The sequence below is a fragment of the Staurois parvus genome, unplaced genomic scaffold (assembly GCF_062004578.1).
Source record: "Staurois parvus isolate SC_StPar_1 unplaced genomic scaffold, SC_StPar_1.0 ptg000302l, whole genome shotgun sequence".
Lineage (NCBI taxonomy): Eukaryota > Metazoa > Chordata > Amphibia > Anura > Ranidae > Staurois > Staurois parvus.
Window position 1 is genome coordinate 1,349,997 of NW_028318098.1, and position 27,917 is coordinate 1,377,913.

General features: G+C 48.9%; 1 pseudogene; it reads right to left on the minus strand.

Annotated features, from left to right (window-relative positions):
• LOC149457844 (uncharacterized) overlaps positions 1 to 27,917 on the minus strand; it is a 472,748-nt pseudogene that overhangs the window by 326,653 nt on the left and 118,178 nt on the right.

The window sequence follows — 27,917 nt, forward strand, 5'->3', positions numbered from 1 at the left end:
CAAAAATTGGTACTGTCTCTTTAAGAAGACGAACAGCAGCTTAGACAGGTGGGGTAACACAGTTCAATGCAGAGAAACAGTTTTCAACATTCACATGAAGTGCACTAAGCTTGTGCGACCATGTGCATTGCAAGATGGCGGATGGCACTGAGCTTGATTGCAGATTAGGCACACACATATACACAGCAGGCTGGAGGGATTCTATGCATCTTTTGACTATTCTGACTCAGATTGTTGTGATAGCGATTTATCCCTTGTGAGACCTCTCTGCCTAGCCTGTATAAGCAGATATAATCACTGTGGGCAATCCTTATCAGATAGCTGAACTCACCAATACTGTGTTCATCCAGAAGTTGCTTTATTCTGTACATGTGACAACAGGATACAGCAGAGTGAATGGTTTCCAGTATTATGCGGTCAAAAGATGATACTTTCTGTAGCGTACTATGCAGAATACATGTGTCCCTGTTACATGTGGTCTGTTAGCTGCCTCCATGACACAGGAAGTGCTGAACTGAAGAAGAAGGGAGGAGCTTCATATACAAAGGAATTGTGTCATAGATCTCAGGGAGGTAATATAAAACAAATGCATTACCAAATAAGGCCACTGGATGGCAGCATTACTAACTATAGGAATGTCCATAGGAAATGGTACAAAAAATAAACTATATGAATTCTCATGTACATTAACATAAATATTAACTGTGTAACAGCATAAGTAGGCAAAAGAATAGTCAGGGACGAGCCGGGAGTCAGAGCAGGAGATGGTTAACAGGAATCAGGATCAGGCAGGGTCGGCAACAAGGTAACTTCTCTCAGGAACAGATGCACAAGGAACACGATACAGGGGCTCATGGGAAACAACACCAAGGCACTGACTGCAGGTCTGGCCATTCCTTAAATACACCTCCTGCAATCAGCCTCAGGTGATGGCCGACTGCAGGAGTGAGCTTCTGGTTGCTGAGAGCACCCGCTGGCCAGCCCTGGTACTGCAGCCCACACGGCAGGTGAGTCCCACCACCAGCGGTGAATCCATTCCTGACACCATGTGGAGAGGCTGTGTTGGACTGTGCTCTGCTAAGCCCCAGGTAGGCCCGAGAAGCCTGGGGCTAAAGTGCCCTGCTCAGGCCCAGGGAGGATGGCAGATCCTGGGCCTGAGTCCAGCAGTGGGAGGCCCCTGGAGGTGCCTAGTACCGGCCTTGAATTTCCACCTATCGAGGACCTGGGAATGGCCCCAAAGAAGGGGGAGGACTACAGAGCTTACAGGGACCGGGTGGCAGCCCGAGTCAGGACCATCGAAAAGGAGGAGGTGAAGCTTGGGAAATTGATCTTGGAGCTCAAGAAGCTCCGCCAGACCTACCAGCGGGTCTGGAGCTCGAAACGGCAGGCCTTAAAGCCAGAATTAGGTGAGGCAGGGGCAGGCAGAGCCCGCTGCACCTTCTCCAAGGATGGCGGCTATTGATATGGAGGACGCCGAGGACATGGGGATTTCGGCGTCCCTCCCACTCGGGCAGCGCTCTGCCGATTGGGGAACCTTTGTGGAGGAGGCGGAGTCAGCAGAACCGGCTGGAGCTCTCAGTTTCTCTGAGGAAGTGGAGGTGGGTCTACAGGCACGTTACTTCCGGTTCTCGTCGGAAGAGTCAGGGGATGATGGAGATGACGTCATGCCACGGAAGCCGGCGAAGGTGTTTACCAAAGAGCGGGCAGCCTATGTGAAGCTCCATCGCATCCCCAGCTCAGTGGAGAGTGGGCTGCTGATCAAGGCGGGGGAACCGCTACCTGTGGACGTGGTTAAGGACTCTGCTCAACTGGGTAATGTGCCTGAGGACTCTGGTACATCCGGTAAAGTATCGGTGGGCTTGTCTGAGGTGCAGGGTCCCCCTGAGGGTCTGGGGGCGGGTGCTGCTGTTTCCCCAGCCCCTTTAGTCCTGGCCCCACCGTGTCCCATGTCCTGGAAAGGCAGTGGTGCTCCGGGTGTGGTGTCAGTCCCTCTGGGTTCCCCGGTTGGGGTTATAGTCTCCCCAGGTCAAGTTACCAAGAGTGTCCCCCCTGTCAGGGTGGGCTCCCAGCTTCCGTGTCCTTTGGATTCTGGTATGTCTGAGTCTGCCCAGGTGGGCCCTGTACTCCCTGTTGTGGCTCCCCCCATCCCTGAGCCTTCTGTTTCTGGGGCCCCGGTGGCAGGTATTCCGGCGAGTTATTCGGCTGTGGTGAGAGGTGGCCAGGAGCGAGCTAGGCCATTCCAGGCTCAAGCGGGGAACCTGCCCACCTCGGCAGCACGTAGGAACGTGGTCCAGCTCAAATGGACCAGAGAGGGCCCCCCAGCAGTAGGGAGGTAATAGACAGGGTGTTGGAGATGGGCTTTAGTGCGGTAGATATCTATGCTTTCATAGCCCCTGTCAGAACGGGGGAGTACAATGTTTCATTCATGCGGCCGGAATTGCTAGACTTATTCTGGCAAAAGTATGAGGGGGGGTATGCTCAGAGCCCGAAGTGGGCTGGTCTTGCCACAAAACTCGTTTCCAGGCAGAATGTTATAAAAAAAGTTACCATCCTGGCTCGCAACGAGTCAGTGCCGGCGTCGGACATCGTGGTGAGGTTGGGGAGGTATGGGGACGTTATGGGGCCCCTGCACAAGATCCTTGATGAGAGAAAGATCTGGACGGGCAGGTGGACAGCCACGGTGCGGCTGCGAGTTGAAGGGAACGTGTTGCAGCACATCCCTTCCTCTGCCTTTCTTGGAAGGGATAGGCTAGTTGTTTTTTATGCAGGCCAGCCAAGGGTGTGCCACCTCTGCAGTAGCAAGGGGAATTTTGTGACCACATGCCCGGTAGTGCGCTGCTCCCTGTGCCAAGAGATTGGGCACTTGGCCAGGGACTGTAATGAGATAAGGTGTAACCTGTGTGGCACCCTTGGCCACTCGTACAACCAGTGTCCTGAGGCTCTCCGTAACCTGCCAGAAGGTGCTCTTGAGGCGGAGTTGGATCGGATTGACGCTGAGGAGGCTGAGTTGGAGGCAGCGAGGAGGGCTGTTTCAGCTCCGGTGGCGGAGCCGGAAGGGGGAGGGGAAGTCTCTGAGGCCCCTTCGGTGGTAGTTGCCCCTGGTGAGTCTGTCCTGGTCTGGTCCCCTGTAGTCCCTTCTCCTGTAAATTCCCCTGCTGTGTCTGCTCCCCTTCCGGGGAAAGGGAGAAAGTTGGCTGCCAGGGCGGCAGGGGAGGTGGGGCCTAGGTCAGGTCAGGCCAAGTTAGGGCCTTCTGCGCTGGCTCCCCCGGTTCTCCTTCCCCTCAGGCGGGGTAAGGCCCCTAAGGAGTGTCCCCAGGTTGCCCAAGGTCCTGCTCAGGGTGGGCAGGATGAGGCTTTGGCGGGGGATGGGTGGACGGTGGTAGGTAAAACTAAAACTGTCCTCTCTTCTGCTGGGTCGGTGTCCTCTCTGGAGGTGGAAGATCTGACCCTGGTAACAAGTTTGGGGCTCTGTCGGGGGAGGAGGATGGGATCTCTAGTGACCCAGCCTCCCCGATGGAGGATGATGAGGCAGGAGGGTCCCTAAAAAGGCAAGGAGACCCTGCTAAGTCCAGGAAGAAGAAGGTTAAGAAACGCCAATTACCTTAATGGCAGTTCCCACCCCGTTAAAAGTGGCAACCATTAATGTTGCCAGCCTAAGATCTGTAAGTGCTAGAGAAACAGCTTTATTTTTTATCAGTGGTATGGATGCTTATATTTTCTTTTTGCAAGAGACCAGGTTGGCCGGCCTGGCAGATATCCATCTGGCTAAGCGGGAGTGGAGGCGTGGGCCCTCCTACTGGTCTCTTGCGGCTGAGCCTTACAGCGAGGTTGGGGTCCTTTTTTCCGGCATGGTAACGTGCCGGCGGGTAATTGAGGTGGAGATTGGACGCTGTTTGGTCTTAGATGTCCTTGTGAGGGGGGCAGGAACTGCGCCTTATTAATATTTATGGACCACAGTCCAAGTGGGACAGGAAATGCCTCTTCACAAAGATCAGGCCTTTCCTTTTTACATCCCGGCTGGTTGTCTTTGGAGGTGATTTTAACACTAGGCCCAAGGACAGGAGGGGCTCCAATGACAGGCGTTTTTCTTAATGCTATTGTCAGGGAAGCAGGTCTGGTAGATGCCTGGATTAAGCGCGTCCCGGACGGCACCGGTTTCACTTTTAGGAGAGGTAATAGTCAGAGTAGGATAGACAGGTTTTTTTTGAAGGAGGACTCTGCTTTCTTGGCACCTGAGTGTCGGGCGGTGGAGTTCTCTGACCACCTTATGCTTACTGTGGCTTTGAATCCTTCAGGCATGCCGCTGAGAGGGAAGGGCATCTGGAGATTGAATTTGACTCTGCTGGAAGGTGAGGAGGTGAGACGATCCTTTGAGGAGTTCTTCCAGGCACAGGAGACCGTGCTGTATTTCTGCAACAGTAAGTCTGAGTGGTGGGAGCTTACTAAGGTGCGGATCAGCAGGTTTTTCAAGGCCGTAGGTAAGAAAAACCAGTTTAATAAGTATACTGCCTACCAACGGTTGCGGAGGAAACTCGACCGCATTGTTTCTAGCAGAGGAGATTCTGGGGCAATCTCAGAGGTCAAGCTTCTCCTTAGGGAATACCAGTATGACCGGCGTGCCTCTTTGGTTCTGGAGAGGGATTACGGGAAGTACCACTCGCCCGGCCCGATCCTGGAAGTCTTTAGGTCCTTTTATGCGGATTTACTGAGTGTGAAGCACCTCGACCGGACAAGGATGTCGAGTTTTTTGGATTCTACACCGGGCCTGGAAGGTAACGCCACGCCTGCAAGTTTGACAGAGGAGATTACCGCGGAAGAGGTGGGCAAAGCCATTGACAGTCTGGCTGTTAAGAAGACTCCTGGGCCAGATGGCTTGACAGCAGAGTTCTTTAAAGCCTTTAAGTCCAGCTTGGTGCCTCATCTTGCGGAGGTTTACAACTGCTGTCTGAGTGAGGGATCTCTCCCTCCCTCCATGAGACAGTCTGCGGTGATCCTTTTGTCAAAGGGTAAGGATCCTTCGGCTATTGAGAATTGGTGCCCCATCAGCCTTCTCAATGTCGATAGAAAGGTTCTGACGAAGATCTTGTTCTGGCGCTTGTCGTCAGTGGCAGGTGGGTTGCTTTCTTGTCAGCATCATTGCTCGGTTCAGGGCAGGGGTACCTTCACAGCGGTGTTAGCTGTCCGGGAGGCTCTGGAACAGTGTAAGGCTGAAGGATGGGGAAAGTACTTGCTGGCAGTGGGCCAGGCAAAGGCTTTTGATAGGGTCGATCATGAGTACCTTTGGAATCTCCTGGACCGGTACGGTTTGGAAGGGGGTTTCATTGGCTGGCTGAGGACGTTATACAGAGAGGCCGAGAGCTTCATGTTGGTGAATGGGTGGGTTGGGCGGCCTTTTGGGGTTGGATCTGGGGTGCGCCAGGGGTGCCTGCTGAGCCCCTTGCTCTATGCCTTTGCCATTGATCCTTTCGTTAGGAGGTTAGATGGTGGGGTGAGCGGGGTGCCGGTTGGCGCTTCTGGGGATCCGCCTCTGAGGGTCGTAGCTTATGCTGATGACATTTCTGTCTTCATTTCTGGACCAGAGGAGGCGCAGGAGGTGGTCTCAGTTATGAATCAATATGCCAAGGCATCAGGTTTCAAGGTCAACCAGGACAAATGTGAAGTTCTCTGGATGGGTAGGGAGGGTGAGAGCTTCTCACTTCTGGACACCTTCTTGGTGCCTCAACAGAGTGTGAAAATCTTAGGTATCAATTTTGGCCCTGCTGATTATGGCAAGTCAAATTGGGAGACCAAACTGTCTGATGCCGAGGTCAAAGTGAGATACTGGAAGGGGTGACAGCTCTCCTTGAGGGAAAGGGTTTACCTGATTAAGACCTTCTGATCCCAGTGTTTCTGTATGTCAGCTTTGTCTGCCTCTTGCTAGAATCGCTCTATACGAAGATTTACAGCTGTTACTTCAAGATGTTATGGGGGAACAGGCTGAACCTTGTTAAGCACGATGTAACTTACTCATTCAGGCGGGAGGGTGGCCTAGGTATGGTCAACCCAGTGGTTTTCTTTTCTCTGATGTTTTTGAAACATAACTTTGGTAATATGCTGGCAGAGAGACCACCTGCATGGATAAGACTTTTTTGGGTCTGGTTTAGGCCCTTTCTGAACAGTTGGGAGAGTGGCGGGCCAGTGAGAAGCCTGCGGGTGAAGCTTGGTGAGCTCCCGGCTTACGTGACCCGTGCCTGAAGTTACTCCGGCAGTGGCATGTGACGGCGGGAGAGGTCAGATCCCTCCTCAGGAGGCTCCTGGGTGAGCGGATTGTGGTGTCTGCTTTCCATGCTCCGTTGGCCTTGAAGGATTGCCCAGGCCATACTTTGAGGGAGGGCTTACGTTTATTAAATCTGGAATGGATTCCCTTGAAGTTTAGGGACCTGGCCTGGCTCGCCTTCCATGGCAGGCTTTACGTGAGGGGTAACTTGAAGTACCGTCCTCTGGATAACCGTGGTTGTCCGAGGTCAGAGTGTCAGGGCGAGGTGGAAAGCATGGACCACGTCCTGCTTCAGTGCCCCTTTAACACAGAAGTGTATAAACAGGTGGGTGAGGCTCTGGGTGTCCCTTTCCTCTGTTGCATGTCTTATGCAGAGTGGGTGTATGGGGCATTTGATAGTCTCCGGGATTTTGATTTGGACACCTTGTTTCTAGTTAGTGTAGTACTCCGTTATTACACATGGCATGCACAGTGTCAGGTCTCTATCCGGCAGAAAGTCCTCCCTGTCCAGGTGGTGGTGAGTGGCATCCTTGGTGAGGTGGGGAAGATTCGGGGCCTTGAGAAAGGCAGGTGGCGGCGGAAGTCCTGGATGGAGGCGTGGAGGAACATCAGGCCTGTGGCCACTGCCTGCTGATCTGGGGTGGTGGGGTCTGTCTCTAATTTCCTTCTCCTTCACCACCCCCTAGATTTTGTGAGGTGAATTTCCCTTTTTGAAAGGCTGCGGACACTCCGCTCCGTTTCTTAGTCTTCTTCAGAGGGTTTTGTATTATGTTTAAGTGAGTAGGTATTTGCATGTTTTGTGTAGGCTTTGTTTAGGCCTTAAAGGCCACAAGTAGTAGTTTATATGGAAATTGTACAAATGTTCTGCTCATGAGGGGGCCAGGATAGGTTCTATGTGGGTATTGCCCTATTTTTTTGTTGAGTGTCTGGAATGGCAGCTGCTGTTCCCTTTGCCATAAAGGCCTGTGTATGTTTGCATATGCACTGGACATGAGTTTCCCTTTCAGGTATTGGACTTTTCATTACATTATGAGCCATAAAGGCGGGTGTCAGGAATGGACTGGCCAGCAATGGTGGGACTCACCTGCCTTTTGATCTGCAGTACCAGGGCTGGCCAGCGGGTGCTCCCAGCAATCAGAGACTCAACTTTGCAGCCAGCTAACACCTGGAACTGATTATGCTGGGGTATTTAAGGGATGGCCAAACCCACAGACTCTGCCTTGGTGTTGTGTTTGTCCTGGGCCCTGTATCTGTCCTGCATCCTGTTTCTGTTCCTTTGCTGACCCTGCCTGATCTGAACCGCTGCTGACTTCTCCTGCTCTGATCCCGGCTCGCTCCTGACCATCCCTCTGCCTGACCCTCTGTACCACGCTGCTTGCTACCTGTTCTGATCCCTGGCTTGTGACCCTGACCATCCCTCTGCCTGACCCTCTGTACTACGCTGCTTGCTACCTGCTGAACCTGGCCTGTGACCCCGACCAATCTCCGCTTGCTCCCCCTGTACCTACCTGCCCTATTGATATTGACCCTGCCTGCCTGATGACGCTTGCTTGTATGTACTGTTATCTGTGGGTGGTTGGTTGGGTTTGTTTGCACTGTATTATGTTTAGTATTGCACTGCGTTTATGTTTGTATTGTTAGTGTTAATAAATTATATTGTTTATCACATATCTGAAGTCTGCGTTTCCCTGCTTCAGTCACACACCTCTGGTCATACCTGGGAGCCCTGACAGCGGGTTATGTATGTTTTCTCTTCCCAGGGACTTTGGGACTTTTTGGTTTTTGGTGCTTATGTTTTTAATTATTTATTTATTTATACTTTTGTAATTTTGTATGAAATTGCTGTTGCTGGCTTTGTATGCTAACAATACAATAAAAATCTCCATTCCTGACAGTACCCCCCCCCCCTCAAGGAGTGGCCTCAGGTTTCCTGCTGATAGACTTCTCTTTGTGTAGGAGAACCCAGGAAGGCAGGTTACTGTACACAGGATCTCCAGGAGCAGGCTGGGAACCAGTTATTGGCCAGTTTAGCTGGACATCAGGGGCTGGCACGTCAGGCTGGGTAGCGGACAGAGGCACGTCAGGCTGGGCAGCGGACAGAGGCATGTCAGGCTGGGCAGCGGACAGAGGCACGTCAGGCTGGGCAGCAGACAGAGGCACGTTAGGCTGGGCAGCGGACAGAGGCACGTCAGGCTGGGCAGCGGACAGAGGCACGTCAGGCTGGGCAGCGGACAGAGGCACGTCAGCCTGGGCAGCGGACAGAGGCACGTCAGCCTGGGCAGCGGACAGCGGCACGTCAGGCTGGGCAGCGGACAGCGGCACGTCAGGCTGGGCAGCGGACAGAGACACGTTAGGCTGGGTAGCGGACAGAGGCACGTCAGGCTGGGCAGCAGACAGAGGCACATCTGGCACGACAGCGGGCACCGAGTCGTCTGGCACAACAGCGGGCACCGAGTTGTCTGGCGCGACAGCGGGCACCGACTCATCTGGCACAACAACGGGCACTGAGTCACCTGGCAGAACAGCGGGCACCGAGTCATCTGGCAGAACAGCGAGCACCGAGTCATCTGGCACGACAGCGGGCATCAAGTCACCAAGCTCGACAGCTGGCACCGAGTCATCTGGCAGAACAGTGGGAACCGAGTCACCTGGCATGACAGCGGGCACCGAGTCACCTGGCAGGACAGTGGGCACCGATTCATCTGGCATGACAGCGGGCACTGAGTCATCTGGCACGACAGCGGGCACCGAATCACCAAGCTCGACAGCGGCACCGAGTCATCTGGCACAACAGCGGGCACCGAGTCACTTGGCACGACAGCGAGCACCGAGTCATCTGGCACAACAGCGGGCACCGAGTCACTTGGCACGACAGCGAGCACCGAGTCATCTGGCAGAACAGCAGGCACCAAGTCATCTGACAGGACAACGGACACAGAGTCATCTGTCACGACAGCGGGCACTGAGTCACCAAGCTCGACAGCGGGCACCAAGTAATTTGGCAGAACAGCGGGCACCGAGTCATCTGGCAGAACAGTGGGCACCGAGTCATCTGGCACAACAGCGGGTACCGAGTCACCAAGCTCGACAGCGAGCACCAAGTCATCTGGCAGAACAGCGGGCACCGAGTCATCTGGCAGAACAGCAGGCACCGAGTCACCAAACTCGATAGCGGGCACCGAGTCATCTGGCTGGATCGGGTCATCAGGCTGGATCGGGTCATCAGGCTGGATTGGGTCATCAGGCTGGATCACGAACAGCGAGAAGCTTATGATTTGTCAGGGATCTGGGTATGACCAGAGATGTGTGGACTGACACAGGGAAGTAGCAGGCTTCAGGAACACAGGCGTAGTCAGGGCTGGAGAATTGGAATGGTCAGGCAGGCCGTAAGGTACTGTCAGGCACCACCCGGCAGGATCTCTAGTGACCCACAGAACAGGATTCCCCAGGGCGCGGAGTCTAAGCTCCAGTCTGCCTTTTCACCAGAGCCCCTTATGATGGGGATGGACTTGGCGCAGGACTGAGAGCAGGTCGCGGCCCCTGAGTGGACCCAACTGTGGTAGAGGGGTCCGCCGAGGGTATGTACCGGGGGAAAGCCTGATGTGAAGGGGCTGGCAGGTTCGGACAGTAGTAACTGGATCCGTGCGGGATGGATGTATGACAGTATGGAGTGTAGCGTAGTCAGACAAGCCGGGTCGGTAACGGTGGAGGTAGATCAGTACAGAGCAGCAGGCAAAGAGTAACGGGTCACGAGCCAAGGTACAGCAACAGGAGGTCAAACAGCATAGGAGTAGGCAAAAGAATAGTCAGGGACGAGCCGGGAGTCAGAGCAGGAGACGGTCAACAGGAATCAGGATCAGGCAGGGTCGGCAACAAGGTAACTTCTCTCAGGAACAGATTCACAGGGAACACGATACAGGGGCTCATGGGAAACAACACCAATACACCTCCTGCAATCAGCCTCAGGTGATGGCCGACTGCAGGAGTGAGCTTCTGGTTGCTGAGAGCACCCACTGGCCAGCCCTGGTACTGCAGCCCACACGGCAGGTGAGTCCCACCACCAGTGGTGAATCCTGACGGGTGTGGTTGTATGCTGGAGAGTTCAGCTGAGCTCCATAAAGGCCTGAAAAGCCAGGGGCTTGAGTGTCCCAGCCAGCCCAGGAAGGATGGCGGATTCTGGGCCTGGCCCTGCAGGAGGAGGGTCCCCTGAGGGGATTAGTACCGGTCCCAGCTTTCCACCAGTGGAGGACCTGGGAGCGGCCCCTAGGAAGGGTGAGAACTACTCACAGTATTGGGTCCGTGTGGCTACCCGGGCCAAGGCGGTGGAGAAGGAAGAGGCCAAGCTCGGTAAGCTCATTTTGGAGCTGAAGAAGCTCCGGTCACAGTATGACCGTGTATGGAGCTCCAAACGTGAGGCAATGAAGACAGGCCTGGAAGCATTGAAGCAGCGTGTTTCCCTGCAGGAAAAATATGTGGCGGCGCTGAAGCCCAAGAGTGGAATTCTCTGGAAAAGTACCAGAATGACGCCAGATTCAAGGCAGCAAGAAGCCGCAGTATTGAAGCTGTGAGGGGCCCGGTGGAGGAGGCCTCCTCCTCCGAGGAATTGTCAGAGTTTCTCATGGTGAAAGGTGAGCAGGTGCAGGGGCCAGCTGAGCCCGCTTCATCTTCCCAGCATGGCACTGATCCCAGTAAGGAAGACGCAGTGGCCGCGGTGAGTGAGAGTCTGGTTCCCTCCCCCTTGGGCAGCAGCAGTCGGCTGATTGGGGGACACGGATGGAGGAAGCGGAGGCAGCGAAAGAGCTTTGCTTCAAGGCGGAAGTGGGGCAGGTACTACAGGCGGATGCCTTCCGCTTTGCTTTGGAGGAATCTGATGGCGAAGTGGAGGAAGTGGCATCCCGGAAGTCACAGAAGCCGCCGAAGCCGGTTCTAACAGAGCGAGCGGTGTATGTGAAGCTCAAGCGTATGCCTAATGCTCTGGAGAGTGGCCTGCTGGCAAGAGCTGGAGAACCAGTGGTTAAGGACGTGGTGCAGGACTCTGACGCATTGGGTGGTAATGTGTCTGGTAATGTAGCGGTGGCTGGGGATGCATGTGCTGGAGGGTCTGTGGTGGGGGTTCCCTCTGTAAGTTCAGGGGTTGGTGTTACTGCCCCTGTCAGTGCTCCGGTCCAGGTCCCGCCTAGTCCCAGTCCCTTGGGGGTGGTGGTTGCTCCTGGTGCAGTGCCTAGTTCCCCTGGTCCCCTTGCTATTGCTCAGATCTCCCCAGGGTCTGTGGTGCGGAGTCTCACCTCTGCTGGTCCAATCCCTCAGCCTTTGGCCTCTGCTGAGCCCGTTTCGTCTGGGGCTGGCTCTACAGTCTCAGCTGCTCCGGCTGTGGTCCCTCTTGTTTCAGGTCCCTCTGCAGTGGGTACCTGTATGACCAGGCCCGCTTTGAGTTATTCGGCGGCATTAAGAGGGGGTCAGGAGTCAGCTAGGCCACTCAAAGCAAGAGCGGGGAACCTGCCAACATCTGCGGTTCGCAGGAATGTAGTACAATTAAAATGGACCAGGGAGGGTCCCCCTCTGAGCCGCAAAGAGGTTATAGACCAGGTCCTAGAAATGGGATTCCGGGCGGTTGACATTTTTGCTTTCATTGCCCCAGTGGGCACAGGCGAGTATGACCTGTCCTTTGTGAGGGCAGATCAGCTCGACCTTTTCTGGCAAAATTCGAGGCCACCTACGTCAAAAGCCCCAGGTGGGCGGGTCTCACCCCAAAGCTTATTTCACGTCAGAACGTGATTAAAAAGGTGCCAATTCTCTTCCGGAACGAGTCTGTTCCGGTCTCGGATATAGTTGTCTGGATGGGGAGATATGAAGATGTGTTGGGACCCCTTCAGAAAATTTTGGATGATAGGAAAATCTGGACGGGAGGATGGACGGCACATGTCTGTTTGATGGTGGTCGGTCACGTCCTGCAACACATCCCCTCCTCGGCCTTCTTGGGGAAAGACCGGCTGATCATTTTTTATCCGGGTCAGCCTCGGGTGTGCCACAGATGTGGTGGCAAGGGGCATTTTGCCGCCACCTGTCCTGTTATTAGGTGTTCCCTATGCCAGGAAATCGGTCACTTGGCGAGGAACTGCAACCAGATTTGTTGCAATCTCTGCGGTGTTTTGAGACACTCCTATAGTCAATGTCCTGAGGCTCTACGCAACTTGCCTGTAGATGAGTTGGCAGCAGAGCTGGACTGGATGGATGCTAAGGAGGCTGAGTTGGGGGTGGAGAGGGCTGGTGTGGCTTCTGCAGTGTCTTCCGGGTTAGGAGGGGAGGCGTCTGAGGCCCAGCCCGTTTCAGTTACCCCTGCTGAGCCTGATCCAGTAGAATCCCCTGCAGTCCCTTCTGTAGCACCTGTCCCCCTTCCCAGGAGAGGGAGGAAATTGATTGAGGCCGCCAAAGGGGCGGGGGTGGTTGAGTTAGGATCTATGTCTGTTGTGCCTGTTCCCCCGGTCCTTCTCCCTCGCAGGCGGAGTGGGGGGGTCTCTGGGGAGGCTCATGGTCCTGTTCGGGATGGGGTTCAGGTGGAGGAGGGTTGGTCCCTTGTGGGGAAGCGGAATCAGCCTGTCCTTTCTGAGGCGGGGTCAGTCTCCTCCTTGGAGGTGGAAGACTTGGCCCAGGATAATCGGTTTGGGGCTATGTCGAGGGAGGAAGGAGGGGCTTCTAGTGACCCCACGTCCCCGATGGAGGATAAGGAGGGAGGTGGGTCCCTGAAGAGGGTGAGGGATCCTGCTTGAAAGTCCAGAAGGAAGGTCAAGAAACGTCTTTCTCAATCTCCTTAATGGCAGTTCCCGCTCCGTTGAAGGTGGCAACCATTAATGTTGCCAGCCTGAAATCTGTACGTGCACGAGAAACAGCCTTATTTTTGATCAGTGGTATGGATGCTGATATTTTCTTTTTGCAGGAGACCAGGTTGCCCAGCTTGGCGGATAAACACCTGGCCAAACGGGAGTGGAGGCGTGGGCCCTCTTACTGGTCTCTGGCGGCTGAGCCTTACAGCGGGGTTGTGGTTCTTTTTATCTGCATGGTAACGTGCCGGCGGGTTATTGAGATGGAGATTGGAAGATGTCTGATCCTGGATGTCCTTGTGGGGTGGCAGGAACTGCGTCTGATTAATGTTTATGGGCCGCAGTCCAAGTGGGACAGGAAATGTCTCTTCACAAGGATTAAACCTTTCCTTTTTACGTCCCGGCTGGTAGTCTTTGGAGGTGATTTTAACATCGTAACCTAGGCCCAAGGACAGGAGAGGCTCCAATGACAGGCTGGGATATGATAGTGTTTTTCTGAATGCTATAGTCAGGGAAGCAGGTCTGGTGGATGCCTTGGTTAAGAGCAGCCCAGACAGCACTGGTTACACGTTTAGGAGAGGTAATAGTCAGAGTAGGATAGATAGTTTTTTTTTTAAGGAGGACTCTGCCTTTTCGGTACCTGAGTGTCGGGTGGTGGTGTTTTCCGATCACCTTATGCTTACTGAGACTTTAAATATTTTAGACACGCCACTGAGAGGGAAAGGCATATGGAGGCTGAATTCAACCCTGTTGGAAGACGAGGAGGTGCGACAATCCTTCAAGGAGTTCTTTCAGGCCTTTCAGTCTGGATTTCTGCAACAGTAAGTTGGAGTGGTGGGAGCTTACTAAAGTGCGGATCGGCAGGTTTTTCAAGGCCATAGGTAATCAAAAGCAGTTTAACAAATATAACGCCTACCAAAGGTTGCGGAGGAAGCTCGACCGCCTTGTTTCTAGCGTTGAAGATTCTGGGGCAATCTCAGAGGTTAAGCTTCTCCTCAGAGAGTACCAGTATGATAGGCGGACCTCTTTGGTTCTGGAGAGGGATTATGGGAAGTACCACTCATTCGACCCTTTCCAGAACTGCAAACGGTGCAGCCGTTAAGACGGTCTCTGCCCTGAGGGATGGTACGGGGTCCCTGATGAGATCCAGGTCAGGGATTCTGGAAGTCTCTAGGTCCTTTTATGTGGACTTGCTGAGTGAGAAGCGCCACAACCGGACAAGGATGTTGAGCTTTTTGGAGTCTACACCGGGTCTGGAGGGTACCGTCTCGTCTGCAAGTTTGACTGGGGAAATTACTGCAGAAGAGGTGGCCAAAGCTATTGACAGTCTGGCCATTAAGAGGACTCCTGGGCCAGATGGTTTAACAGCTGAATTTTTTAAGACCTTTAAGTCCAGCTTGGTGCCTCGCCTTGCGGAGGTTACAATTGATGTTTGGATGAGGGATCCCTCCCTCTCTCCATGAGGCTGTCTGCAGTTATCCTTCTGTCAAAGGGTAAGGATCCTTCAGCTATTGAGAACTGGTGCCCCATTAGCCTGCTCAATGTCGATAGAAAGATTCTGGCCAAGATCTTGCTCTGGCGCTTGTCGTCAGTAGCAGGCGTTTTGCTTTCTTGTCAGCAGCATTGCTCGGTCCAGGGCAGGAGCACCTTCACAGTGGTGTTAGCTGTCCAGGAGGCTCTGGAACAGTGTAAGGCTGAAGGATGGGGAAATTTTTTGCTAGCAGTGGAACAGGCAAAGGCCTTTGATCGGGTCAATCATGAATATTTCTGGCGTCTCCTGGACCGGTACGGTTTGGAGGGGAGGTTCATTGGCTGGTTGAAGACGTTATACAGGGAGGCTGAGAGCTTCATGTTGGTGAATGGTTGGGTTGGACAGCCCTTTGGGGTTGGATCGGGGTGCGCCAGGGGTGCCCGCTGAGTCCTCTGCTCTACGCCTTCGCTATCGACCCCTTCGTCAGGAGGCTAGATGGTGAAGCGTTGGGTGGGGTGCCGGAGGGTGCTGCTGGTGATCCACCCCTGAGGGTCGTTGCCTACGCTGACAATGTTTCTGTCTTCATCTCCGGGACTGAGGAGGCGCAGGAGGTGGTCTCGGTGATGGACCAGTATGCTGAGGCATCTGGCTCCAAGGTCAATCGAGACAAATGTGAAGTTCTTTGGATGGGTAGGGAGGGTGAGAGCTTCTCACTTCCGGACACCTTCCCAGTGCCTCAACAGAGTGTGAAAATCTTAGGCATCAATTTTGGCCCTGCTGATTATGGCAAGTTAAATTGGGAAGCCAAACTGTTTGATGCTGAGGTCAAGGTGAGATGCTGGAAGGGGTGGCGGCTCTCCTTGAGGGAAAGGGTTGACCTGATCAAGACTTTCCTGCTTCCTGTATTTTTGTATGTCAGCTTCATCTGCCTCTTGCCAGAGTCACTCTATACGAGGGTCTACAGCTGCTTCTTCCAGATGTTATGGGGGAACAGGCTGAACCTTGTTAGGAGGGACGTAACTTACTCATCTAGGCAGGAGGGTGGCCTAGGTATGGTCAACCCGATAGTATTCTACTCTCTGATGTTCCTGAAACATAATCTTGGTAGTATGTTAGCAGAGAGACCGCCTGCATGGGTAGGACTGTTCCAGATCTGGTTTAGGCCCTTTCTGAGCAGTTGGGAGAGTAGCGGGCCAGTGAGAAGCCTGCGGGTCAAGCACGGTAAGCTCCCGGCTTATGTGGCCCTGTGCCTATAGTTACTCCGGCGGTGGCATGTGACAGCGGAGGAAGTCAGATCCCTCCATAGGAGACTCCTAGGTGAGAGGATTGTGGCGACCACTTTCCATGCGCCGATGGCCTTGAAGGATTTCCCAGGCCATATCATGAGGGAGGGTTTACGTTTGTTAAATCTGGAACGGATTCCCTTGAAGTTTAGGGACCTGGCCTGGCTCGCCTTTCATGGCAGACTTTACGTGAGGGGCAACTTGAAGTGCCGTTCTCTGGATGACCGTGGTTGTCCAGGGTCGGAGTGTCAGGGTGAAGTGGAAACTATGGACCACTTCCTGCTTCAGTGCCCCTTTAACGTAGAAGTGTACAGAGAGGTGGGTGGGGCTCTGGGTGTCTCTTTCCTCCATTGCATATCTTATGCAGCGTGGGTGTATGAAGCATTTGAAAGCCGCCGGGATTTTGATTTGGACACCCTGTTCTTAGTTAGTATAGTGGTCACATTACACATGGAACGCACGGTGTCAGGTCTCTATTCGGAAAAAAGTCCTTCCCGTTCAGGTGGTGGTGCGTGACATCCTTGGTGAGGTTGGGAAAGTTCGGGGCCTTGAGAAAGGCAGGTGGCGGCGGAAGGCCTGGATGGAGACATGGAGGAACATTAGGCCTGTAGCTGCTGTCTGCTGATCTCAGGTGGTGGCATCTGTCCCTATTTTCCTCCTTTTTCACCCCCCTAGATTTTGTCAAGAAATATTCCATTTTATGAAAGGTCGCGACGCTGAAGGTCTTTGTTTCTTGGACTTCCTTCTGGTAAGTTTGTAATGTTGTTAAGTTCTCTTTCTATGGTGAGTTTAGGCCATAAAGGCTGAGTATTGCGGGAGATTGGAAATTGCATGTGTCCTTTCTTTGGCCAAATAGGCCTACTGCATGGGAATATCCTGTGCTATATATGTTCTTGGATATGGGCATGTTTTTGGCCATAAAGGCCTATGTACAGTGGGGAAAAAAAGTATTTAGTCAGCCACCAGTTGTGCAAGTTCTCCCACTTAAAAAGATGAGAGAGGCCCGTAATTGACATCATAGGTAGACCTCAACTATGAGAGACAAATTGAGAAAAAAAATCCAGACAATCACATTGGCTGATTTGGAAAGAATTTATTTGCAAATTATGGTGAAAAATAAGTATTTGGTCAATATCAAAAGTTCATCTCAATACCTTGTTATATATCCTTTGTTGGCAATGACAGAGGTCAAACGTTTCCTGTAAGTCTTCACATGGTTGGCACACACTGTTGCTGGTATGTTGGCCCATTCCTCCATGCAGATCTCCTCTAGAGCAGTGATGTTTTGGGGCTGTCACTGGGCAACACGGACTTTCAACTCCCCCCAAAGGCTTTGTATGGAGTTGAGATCTGGAGACTGGCTAGACCACTCCAGGACCTTGAAATTCTTCTTACGAAGCCACTCCTTCATTGCCGGGTGGTATGTTTGGGATCATTGTCATGTTGGAAGACCCAGCCACGTTTCATCTTCAATGCCCTTCGTGATGGAAGGAGGTTTGCACTCAAAATCTCACGATACATGGCCCCATTCATTCTGTCCTTTACATGGATCAGTCATCCTGGTCCCTTTGCGGAGAAACAGCCCCAAAGCATGATGTTGCCACCCCCATGCTTCACAGTAGGTATGGTGTTCTTTGGATGCAACTCAGCATTCTCTCTCCTCCAAACACGACGAGTTGTGTTTCTACCAAACAGTTCTATTTTGGTTTCATCTGACCATATGACATTCTCCCAATCCTCTTTTGGATCATCCAAATGCTCTCTAGCAAACTTCAGACGGGCCCGGACATGTACTGGCTTAAAACCCTTTGAGGACCAAGAGACGTATTTGTCCCATGGTTTTATATTCAAATATTTTTTATTTTTATTGAAGAAAAAGGAAAGAAAAAAAAAACAAAAAAAAAAACAGAGAAACAAAAAGAAATGTTTAACATACATGAGAAAAAGAACAATTATCATCATGAGAAGATTCACATTTGGGGTGAGCATTGTTTAACGAAGGGAAAGGATATGAGTGAAAGGAATAGAGGACCCCCACCATTTGGCCGAGGGTCTAGGAGAATTCGTATAATGTACATGAGAGGTATACTCAATATAATGTGAACCATAATGGGTTGATAGTAGTAGATGTGTAGTAAAATAGAACAAGGTGGGTGGGAGGGGGGGGGGAAAGGAAGGGAAGCACCTAGTCAGTGGATGTGTAAGATATATAAACTTTGTTTAGTAATCATCAACAGTGTATTGAGCAATTAGGATTTTTTAACCATCGAGACCATTGAGTCTTAAATTTGTGATAGGAGGAGTTGTACAGGGCTGTTCTTCGTTCCATCTCACATTGGAGATTGAGATCAGAAAAGAGGCGTGACAAAAGAGGAGTTGTAGTGGATCGCCATAGTTTTGTAATATTTATTTTAGCAGCTGCTAAAATGTGTATAATGATAACGCGCGAATTTGTAGGATATTTATCAATCCCGATGTGAAGAAGGGCTAGTGCTGGATTCGGGGATATTTGTGTTTCCGCAATTGAGGAGATTATCTGGAACACCTTGTTCCAGTATGATTTAAGGGACTTACACGTCCATAGTAAATGAAGTAGTGAGCCTGTCTCTCCACAATGTCTCCAACATGCTTGTGAGAGCTGGGGGTAATAAAGGGATAGTTTGATAGGGGTTAGGTACCCTTGATGGAGAATTTTTAGATACGTTTCCCAATGAGAACTACACTTTGAGGCTTTGAAAGTAATAGTGAATGTTTTTTCCCAGATATGTGGGGCTAGCGGAAGAAGGTGTGTTCCCCAGTTGGCTATTGAGGTGGTATTTGTGGGAAATAGAGTTCCGATTATGGTTGTGTAAAAGTTTGAAATTCCTTTTTTTGGGTAAGTGGCCGTCTGGAAGAATTGGTGTGTAGATATCGGGACTTTTACCTCAGATGGCATGGGGTTTTTTTGTAGTACATGTGCTATCCGCATGTATGTAAATTGCTCCCTATCTGGGAGATGGAAGTTCTTTTGGATAGTGGGAAATGAGTCAAGCTTGTGATTAGTGTAGATATCATGAATATATAGTAAGCCAGCAGCTTTCCACCTTGTTAGATTCAGTTGTGGGATGATGCGGTGTAGGGAGGACAGTGGGACCGAAGTGCGCACAGTATTTTGGTTTAACTGGTTATGATTTAAAAGTTCGAGCCAGGCACATAAAGAGGCTTGTATGCAAGGGTGTTTGTGTAGAGGTTTAGTTTGTGCCGTCTGTGGTATGAGTAGTATGTCAGTTATTTTGTGTGGTAGGAATATGGATGCTTCCATGATGGACCAGATCTTCTCAGCGGAAGGATGCCACCAAAAGAAAATCTGGTCCAACAGAACAGCTTGATAGTACGATTTCAAGTGAGGGAGTCCAGCTCCTCCCCTCGAAGGTGGGCGTATGAGTAGGTTCGTAGTATATCTGGGTTTTTTTGAATTCCACATAAATTTGTTTAATATTGCTTGTAGTTTAGAGAAAAAGGAAGAAGGGACTGGGATAGGAAGTGTCCGAAATATGTAAAGAATTTTGGGTAGAATGCACATTTTTAGAGTGGCTATTCTGCCAAGTGTCGATAATGTAGTCGTACGGAGGTATTTGAGCTCTTGTGGTATAGTTTCAAGTAGAGGCATGAAGTTATTGTTGTATAGTTGGTTAGTTGAGGTAGAGAGTTTAATCCCCAGGTAGGGAATGCTGTGCGTTTCCCAGGTGAACGGGAAACGTTGGGAAAGAACTTTTTGTGTTCCTGTGGGTGTGTAGAGGTTTAATATAGACGATTTGGGTTCATTAAGTTTATAATAGGAGACTGCCGCGTATCTATGAATCTGTGTACGGATGGCCTGGAGCGACTTGGATGGGTTTGTGACCATTAGGATAATATCGTCTGCAAAGAGACTAATTTTATGTTCTTTCTGGAGAAAATTGATGCCTGTGAAATTTAGGTCATTTCTGAGGGTGGAAGCAAGCGGTTCAATGAGTAATACGAAAATAATAGGGGATAGTGGGCAACCCTGTCTGGTCCCGTTGGAGATAGAAAAGGATTGTGAAAGCGTGCCATTAGTTAGAACTTTAGCTGAGGGGTTTGAATAGAGTGATAGAATTGCCGATAACATCCAGTCTGTTATTCCAAATTTTTGGAGTGTTAGTGTCATAAATCGCCAATGTATTCTATCAAACGCTTTTTCTGCGTCTAACGATAGTAGGAGGGATGGTTTCCTATTAGTTTCGAGATGGTGGAGAAGGGATATAATACGTCTGGTAGCGTCAGGGGCTTGTCTTCCCGGTATAAACCCCACTTGATCCGGGTGAATCAATGTAGGTAAGTGAGGAAGGAGTCTCTGGGCTATTATTTTGGCATATATTTTTATATCTGTATTGAGAAGTGAAATCGGTCTATAGTTCTGGACCAGTTGGGGGTCTTTGCCCGGTTTTGGGATTGTAGTGATTATTGATTGGAGCATATCAGGAGGAAATTCCCCGCGAGAGGCAACAAGGTTATATAGGGTAGCTAAATGTTGCGTTAGACTGGGCGTAAATGTTTTATAAAATTCGTTTGTAAAGCCGTCATTTCCTGGCGATTTGTGTAGGGGGAGACTTTTTATGACTTTTTCAATTTCCATGGTAGAAATTGGCACAGAAATGGTTTCAAGTTGAGATTGGGTAATTTGGGGTAAGTTAGTATTGGATAGAAAGTTTTCAATAGATACAATCGTTGGTTGGGTTGTATGTGGGTCATCTTTAATGTTATATAATGATTGGTAATAAGATGCAAATGCGTTGGCTATATCTTGTGGATTTATTAAAGGGGAACGCGTGGCGGGGTGTTGGATTGTAAGGATTTTAGTTTTAAGTCGTTTTTGTTTAACAATTCTAGATAATAATGCGTTTGTTTTGTTCCCGAGTGCATAAAATTTGGCCCTCATTTTTTGAAGATTGGTGTCATAATCGTGAAGTAATATGGTGCGTAATTTGTTTCTATCTGTGTTTAGAGCTGCAGATGTGGAAGGGTTTGGGTTTTTTTTGTTGATCTCTTCATGTAATTGGATTGAACTGAGTAGTTGGTCAATTTGTTGTGTGCGCTGCCTGTTAATGCGTGAGTTAAGCTGTATGAGGATACCTCTCATGTAGGCCTTGTATGTCAGCCAGAGCGTAGTAATAGAGATATCAGGTGTAGAATTGGTTTCAAAGAAAAGATTATGGGCTTCAAGCAGGTGTTTCTGGTTCTCCGGATTCTTCAGGAGTGTAGAGTTCAATCTCCATATAAGCGGGATTGCCGAGCGTCGTTTGCTGTCCAAGGATATGTTGATAGGGGCGTGGTCAGACCAGGATATAGTACCGATTTTGGATGCCGTTACATGTTGTAATGTCCACTTGTCAGTAATAAAAAAGTCTATTCTTGAGTACGAGAGGTGGGAAGGGGAGAAGTATGTATAGTCTCTTTCCGTGCCGTGTTGGCATCTCCAGATATCATATAGATCGTGGTCATGCAAAAAGCGATTGAGGCTTAATTTGGAGGATCTTTGGCTGGAGGAGGAGTCTAAGGAAGGGTTATTCAGGATATTAAAGTCTCCACCGATAATAAGTCTACCTTGTTTACATCGTTCAACGATCTTGTACAGTTTGTGGTAGAAGCTCAACTGTTTGCTATTTGGACCATAGATGTTCACTAAGGTGTAGGTTATGTCGTTTATTTGACATATCAGGATATGGTAGCGTCCTTGCGGATCAGCTTTTTCCGAAATAATGTGGAGTGGAATAGAGTCATTTATGGCAGTGATAACTCCATTCTTTTTCTTGACATTTGTCGCCATAAATATTTGGTTGAAATGGTGGAGGTATAGTTTAGGGGTCTTGTCTGTAGCAAAATGTGATTCCTGTATAAAGATTACATCAGCCTGGGACTTCCGGGTTTCTTTGGCGAGCATTGATCTCTTGAATGGGGAGTTTAGGCCTCGTACATTTAGGGATGTGATATTAATCATTTGTATATGTTTTCCCCAGGTGTTTGCATAGTAGCGTTGTTATTTGGGGAGATCGAGGTTTAGTGGGTATCTTCTGGAGGAGGAGAGAAGTGAGATTATCGTATTGTAGGTTGGGCTCAATGGAGGATTTGGAGGACGTTTTCCCTGGATGTGTAGGATTGTCATATCCTAGAATGTAAACAAGTAGCTGGCGGTGCTGGGGTAGAGGGGGGGAAGGAGCACAAAAAAAGATAAAAACAGACTTGCAAACAATGCAAGTGAACCAAGTAGCTGCAACTGCCACTTGGTAATTGGGGGTTTTGAACCGGCTTTGACCTCCGAAGGGGTCATGCCAACTGTAGGAACTTAGAACACGAGTCATCAGGTATGGCCGATCGCCAGATAGTGGTATGCAGAAGAGTGGCCTCTAGGGAGAAGTATAGGCTTGTCAAAGCGTAGAGCGTGACATTATGATGGTTATGTTGCCTCCATAGGTAAAATGGAGGCGGATGTCGTGTCTTGTGCATCCGCGGGTAAGATGTTCCATACTTTGAGTAGGTCCAGGCCAGCCTCCAGGGATCTAATTGTATATATCCTTCCTTGATGTCTTACTGTTAGCTTTGTGGGGAAACCCCACTGGTACGCTATGCCATGATTTCGCAAAGCTTTGGTGATGGAAATCATTTTTTTCCTGTTGAGGAGTGTGGCTTTGGATAGGTCTGCGTACAGTCGGAGATTTGCGTGTGATGGTGGCAGCGGGGGTGGATTCCTAGCAGCCGTCATAATTTTTTCTTTAATATGGTAGAAATGAATACGGGCCAGTACATCTCTTGGAATAGATGCTGACAAAAATGAGGGTTTTGGTAGCCGGTGGGCTCGATCTATCGCCATCTCCAGATTAGGAAGTGAGGGGATAAGAAGTTGAATATACTGCTGTATATAGGGCAATAGCGCCTCGCCTGTGATTGATTCAGGGATCCCTCTGAATTTGATGTTGTTGCGACGCGAGCGATCTTCCAGGTCAGCTAGTTTTAAATTAATTTGTTCGATGTCAGATGCATGGTCCGCATGGGCATCAATCAAATCATTATGTGCAGATATTACATCCCCCATAATAAGTTCTATGTGCCGTATTCTGCGTTCTTGTGCTTGTACCGCAGTAGTAATTTGGTTTAGCGACACTGTGATGTCGTTATGTAAGGTTTGCCGCAATAGTGTCAGCATATTTTTCATGGATATTTCCGTCAGCGGTTGGTCTGACGCTGGGAAGGAATCTATGTCAGGCAGGATCGTGGAAATTGACTGAGGCGGGAGATTTTGGGCCTGAAATGCGGGATCAAGGTCATGGTCAAGTCGTGGCCGAGATTTGGCTGGGCTACTGGTCGTGGGGGATAGTGGTGGTGACAACTCACCAGGGTCCCCTGGATAGAGTGGATGTCTCAGCCTGGCGTCTACTTGCTGGGCCATGTAGTCCCCCTCGTGTCTCCTGCCTTCTCCCTGGACGCTGCAGCCGGCGCCATCTTGGATTCCCGGATTGAGCGCCGGGAAGAATAAAGTTAGTTTCCCCGGCTGCTCCGGGGTTTTTCTCCTGCGGGGCATGGTCGGAGGGGTGCGGGCACCCTCCGTTAGTGTCACTGAGGTATTAGTACCTCCCTGGGCCGGTGTGTGCCGCTCAGATGCTGGCGGGTGGACGGAGCGCTCACAGCTTAGCGTCCATCCGTGAGCCGGCCGCGCATGCGCCCTGTCCCATGGTTTTAATTGCGTGTATCATCTGATTAAGAACTTAAAACTCTTTTTTTTTTTGGTTTGAGTCAAAATATTAGTTCTTATCAACAAACAACAAATGAATCTAGCTTTTTGCCAATTATTTCATGAAATGGCTTAGTTACAGCAACTGAAGTGTACGAACTTTAAAAACAAAAAAATTGATTCTTTTGGCGTTTTGCTCACCGTTCTTGTGATCATTTTGACCCCACGGGGTGAGATCTTGCGTGGAGCCCCAGATTGAGGGATATTATCAGTGGTCTTGTATGTCTTCCACTTTCTAATTATTGCTCCCACAGTTGATTTGTTCACACCAAGCTGCTTGCCTATTGCAGATTCAGTCTTCCCAGCCTGGTGCAGGTCTACAATTTTGTTTCTGGTGTCCTTCAACAGCTCTTTGATCTTCACCATAGTGGAGTTTGGAGTGTGACTGTTTGAGGTTGTGGACAGGTGTCTTTTATACTGACAACAAGTTCAAAAAGGTGCCATTGATACAAGTAATGAGTGCAGGACAGAGGAGCCTCTTAAAGAAGAAGGTACAGGTCTGTGAGAGTCAGAAATCTTGCTTGTTTGTAGGTGACCAAATACTTATTTTCCACCATAATTTGCAAATAAATTATTTCCAAATCAGCCAATGTAATTGTCTGGATTTGTTTTCTCATTTTGTCTCTTATAGTTGAGGTCTACCTATGATGCCAATTACGGGCCTCTCTCATCTTTGTAAGTGGGAGAACTTGCACAATTGGTGGCTGACTCAATACTTTTTTGCCCCACTGTACATAGGCCTTTATGGCCAAAAACATGCCCATATCCAAGAACATATATAGCACAGGATATTCCCATGCAGTAGGCCTATTTGGCCAAAGAAAAGACACATGCAATTTCCAATCTCCCGTAATACTCGGCCTTTATGGCCTAAACTCACCATAGAAAGAGAACTTAACAACATTACAAACTTACCAGAAGGAAGTCCAAGAAACATAGACCTTCAGCGTCGCGACCTTTCATAAAATGGAATATTTCTTGACAAAATCTAGGGGGGTGAAAAAGGAGGAAAATAGGGACAGATGCCACCACCTGAGATCAGCAGACAGCAGTTTTTCCTTTTCGGGAGTTTCTGGACTTTTGTTTGTGCATGAGTTTCATGTTTGTATTTATTTATTTATTTGTTTTTTACTTTTATAAGAAAAGTATGATGGGTATGTATGACTCAAATACATAATAAAATATCTCCATTCCTGACATGATTACTTCACACATGTGAGTGTTTCTACATTTAGACTTGAATAAAAAGACTTATTGCACTTAGAGGTGCTTCTCTCCTTTTCTCACGTGATAGTGGAGTATCTGGTCATGTTTCAGTGTTTCAGGTATGCCCTGCACATTCTTCCTTCGCCCTCTGTTATCCAAATCCTCGATATAACAGATGAAAGAACAGATTTAATGTCTGAGGCTATCGTTTGCAGGTCAGACATTTTCATTATTTGCTGCATTAGGGAGAGTAAGGAGGCATCTCCTACCCTGTTATAGTCCAGAACCAGAGAGCCATGAGGCATGTTGGAAGTAGCATCCACCAGAGAGCCTTGGCTGGGGAGTCAGGTTGGGTCTGGAAAATTTAGGGCAAATTTGGCCCAAGCTCTGAGTGTGGGGTTTTAAAAGGTTGGACATATATGCGTACTTTGCCCATGGTGGATAGTCTTAGTTTTGGCTGTGGATTTTCTGCTGTATAGTCGGAGCGCCTCTAACATGTAGCCATTCTCTTCAAGTGCCAAGCCACGCCTCCAATCCCATTTTGTATCCTACTAGAAAATGTTTAAAAATGGATAAACATGAAATAAAATAAAACTGTAAAATATAAGAAGTAGAAAAAAACCCTAATAAATTAAAAGAGTACAAGTGGAGGCAGCAGCTAAACAGAAACTACATTTGCTGCTGAACTATGAATCTGGGGGGTACACAAGAAATAGGTAGCCCACCCTACTGTAGTCATTCACAACAATACAGGACAGGATAGCACAGTATAGCAAAATCCCCCCCCCCCCCCCACACATGGATTTTCAGCTCTCCATTCTTTCTGCTGGGAACCCACCTATTTATTGTGAAGAGATTGTCACATAACAAAGCCCCCATTAATGGTCCTTCTAAGCTAGCTGACCAAGGTTCAGAGGCCAGGCAGTGCATAACATTTACAAAAAAATTCAGTCTATTGAATTCTCAAATCAGCTTGCTGGGTCTGCGGACATGCAGGATTTGCCGGAAACGCTCAGTAGCAACACCCAAATGTCATCCCTACTCACCATTTCTCTACCTGCTGGACAGCCTGTGACTATTAAGCTAGCCGCAGATCTATCAAAATTCAGCTGGTTCAACAGGGACCAGATGAATTATTAACTATGTGTGGCTGCTCCGGTCACTGCGAGGAGGATTCCTCCAATCATCTCATTTGTGTGAATGGGGGAATCTGTTTTTTTCATCAGCCTGCTGGATGATCAAAAAAATAATGATCAGTCTATAGCCAGGTAAGACATATTTTACCCTCCATGTCTTATCCACCCATTTCACCCCATTCTCCAGTCTATTCCCTTCATACCTTTGTGAATGTCAGGATAAGCTGTCCTTCTGAAAATATCAATTCCAGCTGTGCTCTGGAGTTATAACAAAACCCTCCGGCCTGTGTGATTGGAGGTGATGGGATGGTGACCTAGAAAATGCAACACAGACAATGATCAGGGTGGAACAGACCAGAGTGATGATTTAAAAATACTTTATTGCTTACTGCAATGTTGGGCCATCAGAGCCAGTAAAGTCTTCTCTGCTGGACTAAACATTGCCTAAACTATCAGACTCACTGATTATGTTTTAGTATATTTTTAGTATTATTCCCAATATAATCAATTATCTTCATTTCATAGCTTTTTATTTTGGTTTCGCTGCTTTATGTTTTATGTTGGAGTTTTTATCCAATCATATTTCTTTTCAAATCTTTTTATTAGAGTTTAAAAAAATATATATATATAACAGTGCAGGTTCAGAGTAGAAAATAAATACAACTTTTGCACATCACCTTGATATACATACATTTGTAAAATTGCGGTGAAAAACCAAAGTGACGCATCGGTGATAACTGATATAAGCATTAATTAGCGAGTAAGGCAAGTAAAGGCGGATATGCTACCAAACCAAATGATCACAGATAACAAATCATACCGTATTTGCATAACCTTTTTCTTATTATACTCACATTAGGCCCAAATAAACGGGTCCACCTAAACCCGACTTCCAAAATATATACTCAGAGATAACATAAGAAATAAGAATAAAACAAAACCAAGATAAGGCGGAAAGTAAAGGAAGAAAAGTAGAGTTGAATAAAAAGTAAGGAAGAACACAGAGCTCTCATATTGGTAGTTATGGTTACGTTGCATTCAATCCTATATAGTAATATTAAATGGCATAGATATTTCTTTCCAATGAAACCACTTTGCATCAAACTTCTCCATAGATTGATGACTAAATGCCAGGGCCCTCTCACACACATAGTGTGTCTGTATTCTTTGAATCAATCCCGAAATGGAAGGAGAATTTGTCGATTTCCAGCTACTAGTAATAGCCAGTCTAGCAGCAATAAGGATGTGGCCTATTATTGTTCTGCATTTACCAGGGAAAAGGTTTAAAGTAAGGTTGAGTAGGGCCAAAGAGGGTGCCGGAGTGGAATATGTACCTGACACTTTTGAAATAAGTGCAAAGATGTCCCGCCAGAATAATTGCAAACGAGGACACTTCCACAAAATGTGAAGTATATTCCCCTCACCACCAAAATTCCTCCAGCATAATGATGATGTATTGGGGTACATTTTAGATCATTTGTATGGGGTAAAGTAGCTATGGTGCAATATCTTCAAGGGACAATCCCAATGGTTAATACACTTGGTAATACTCAAACTATTGCTTAAGGCGTTCTCCCACTCATCTCTTGTATAGAATTTTTGCAGGTCCCTTTCCCAACTACTTATGCTATTTGACATAGAGAGATTGTGATCATAATGTAAAAGTTTATAAATTTTGGAGATTCCTTTTTTCATTCGAACAGGGTTCATTATAGTGTGCCAAAGTTTGGAGTCTATCTCTATCCATGTGTTTAAACCAGTACCATGAAATCCCCATATCTGCAGAAAAGGGTGCAAAACCTTTTCTCGGCATGGGTTGTCCTATGTCAGCAAATGCATTGTACCCTAGGTCCCTTAATGGTTTAGTATTAAGGTTTGGGATTAGGTGTTCATATGCAGAGAGTGGGATATTAATTTGAAGCTTGGGAGAGGATTTGGGCATTGAGATCAAGCCTGTTATT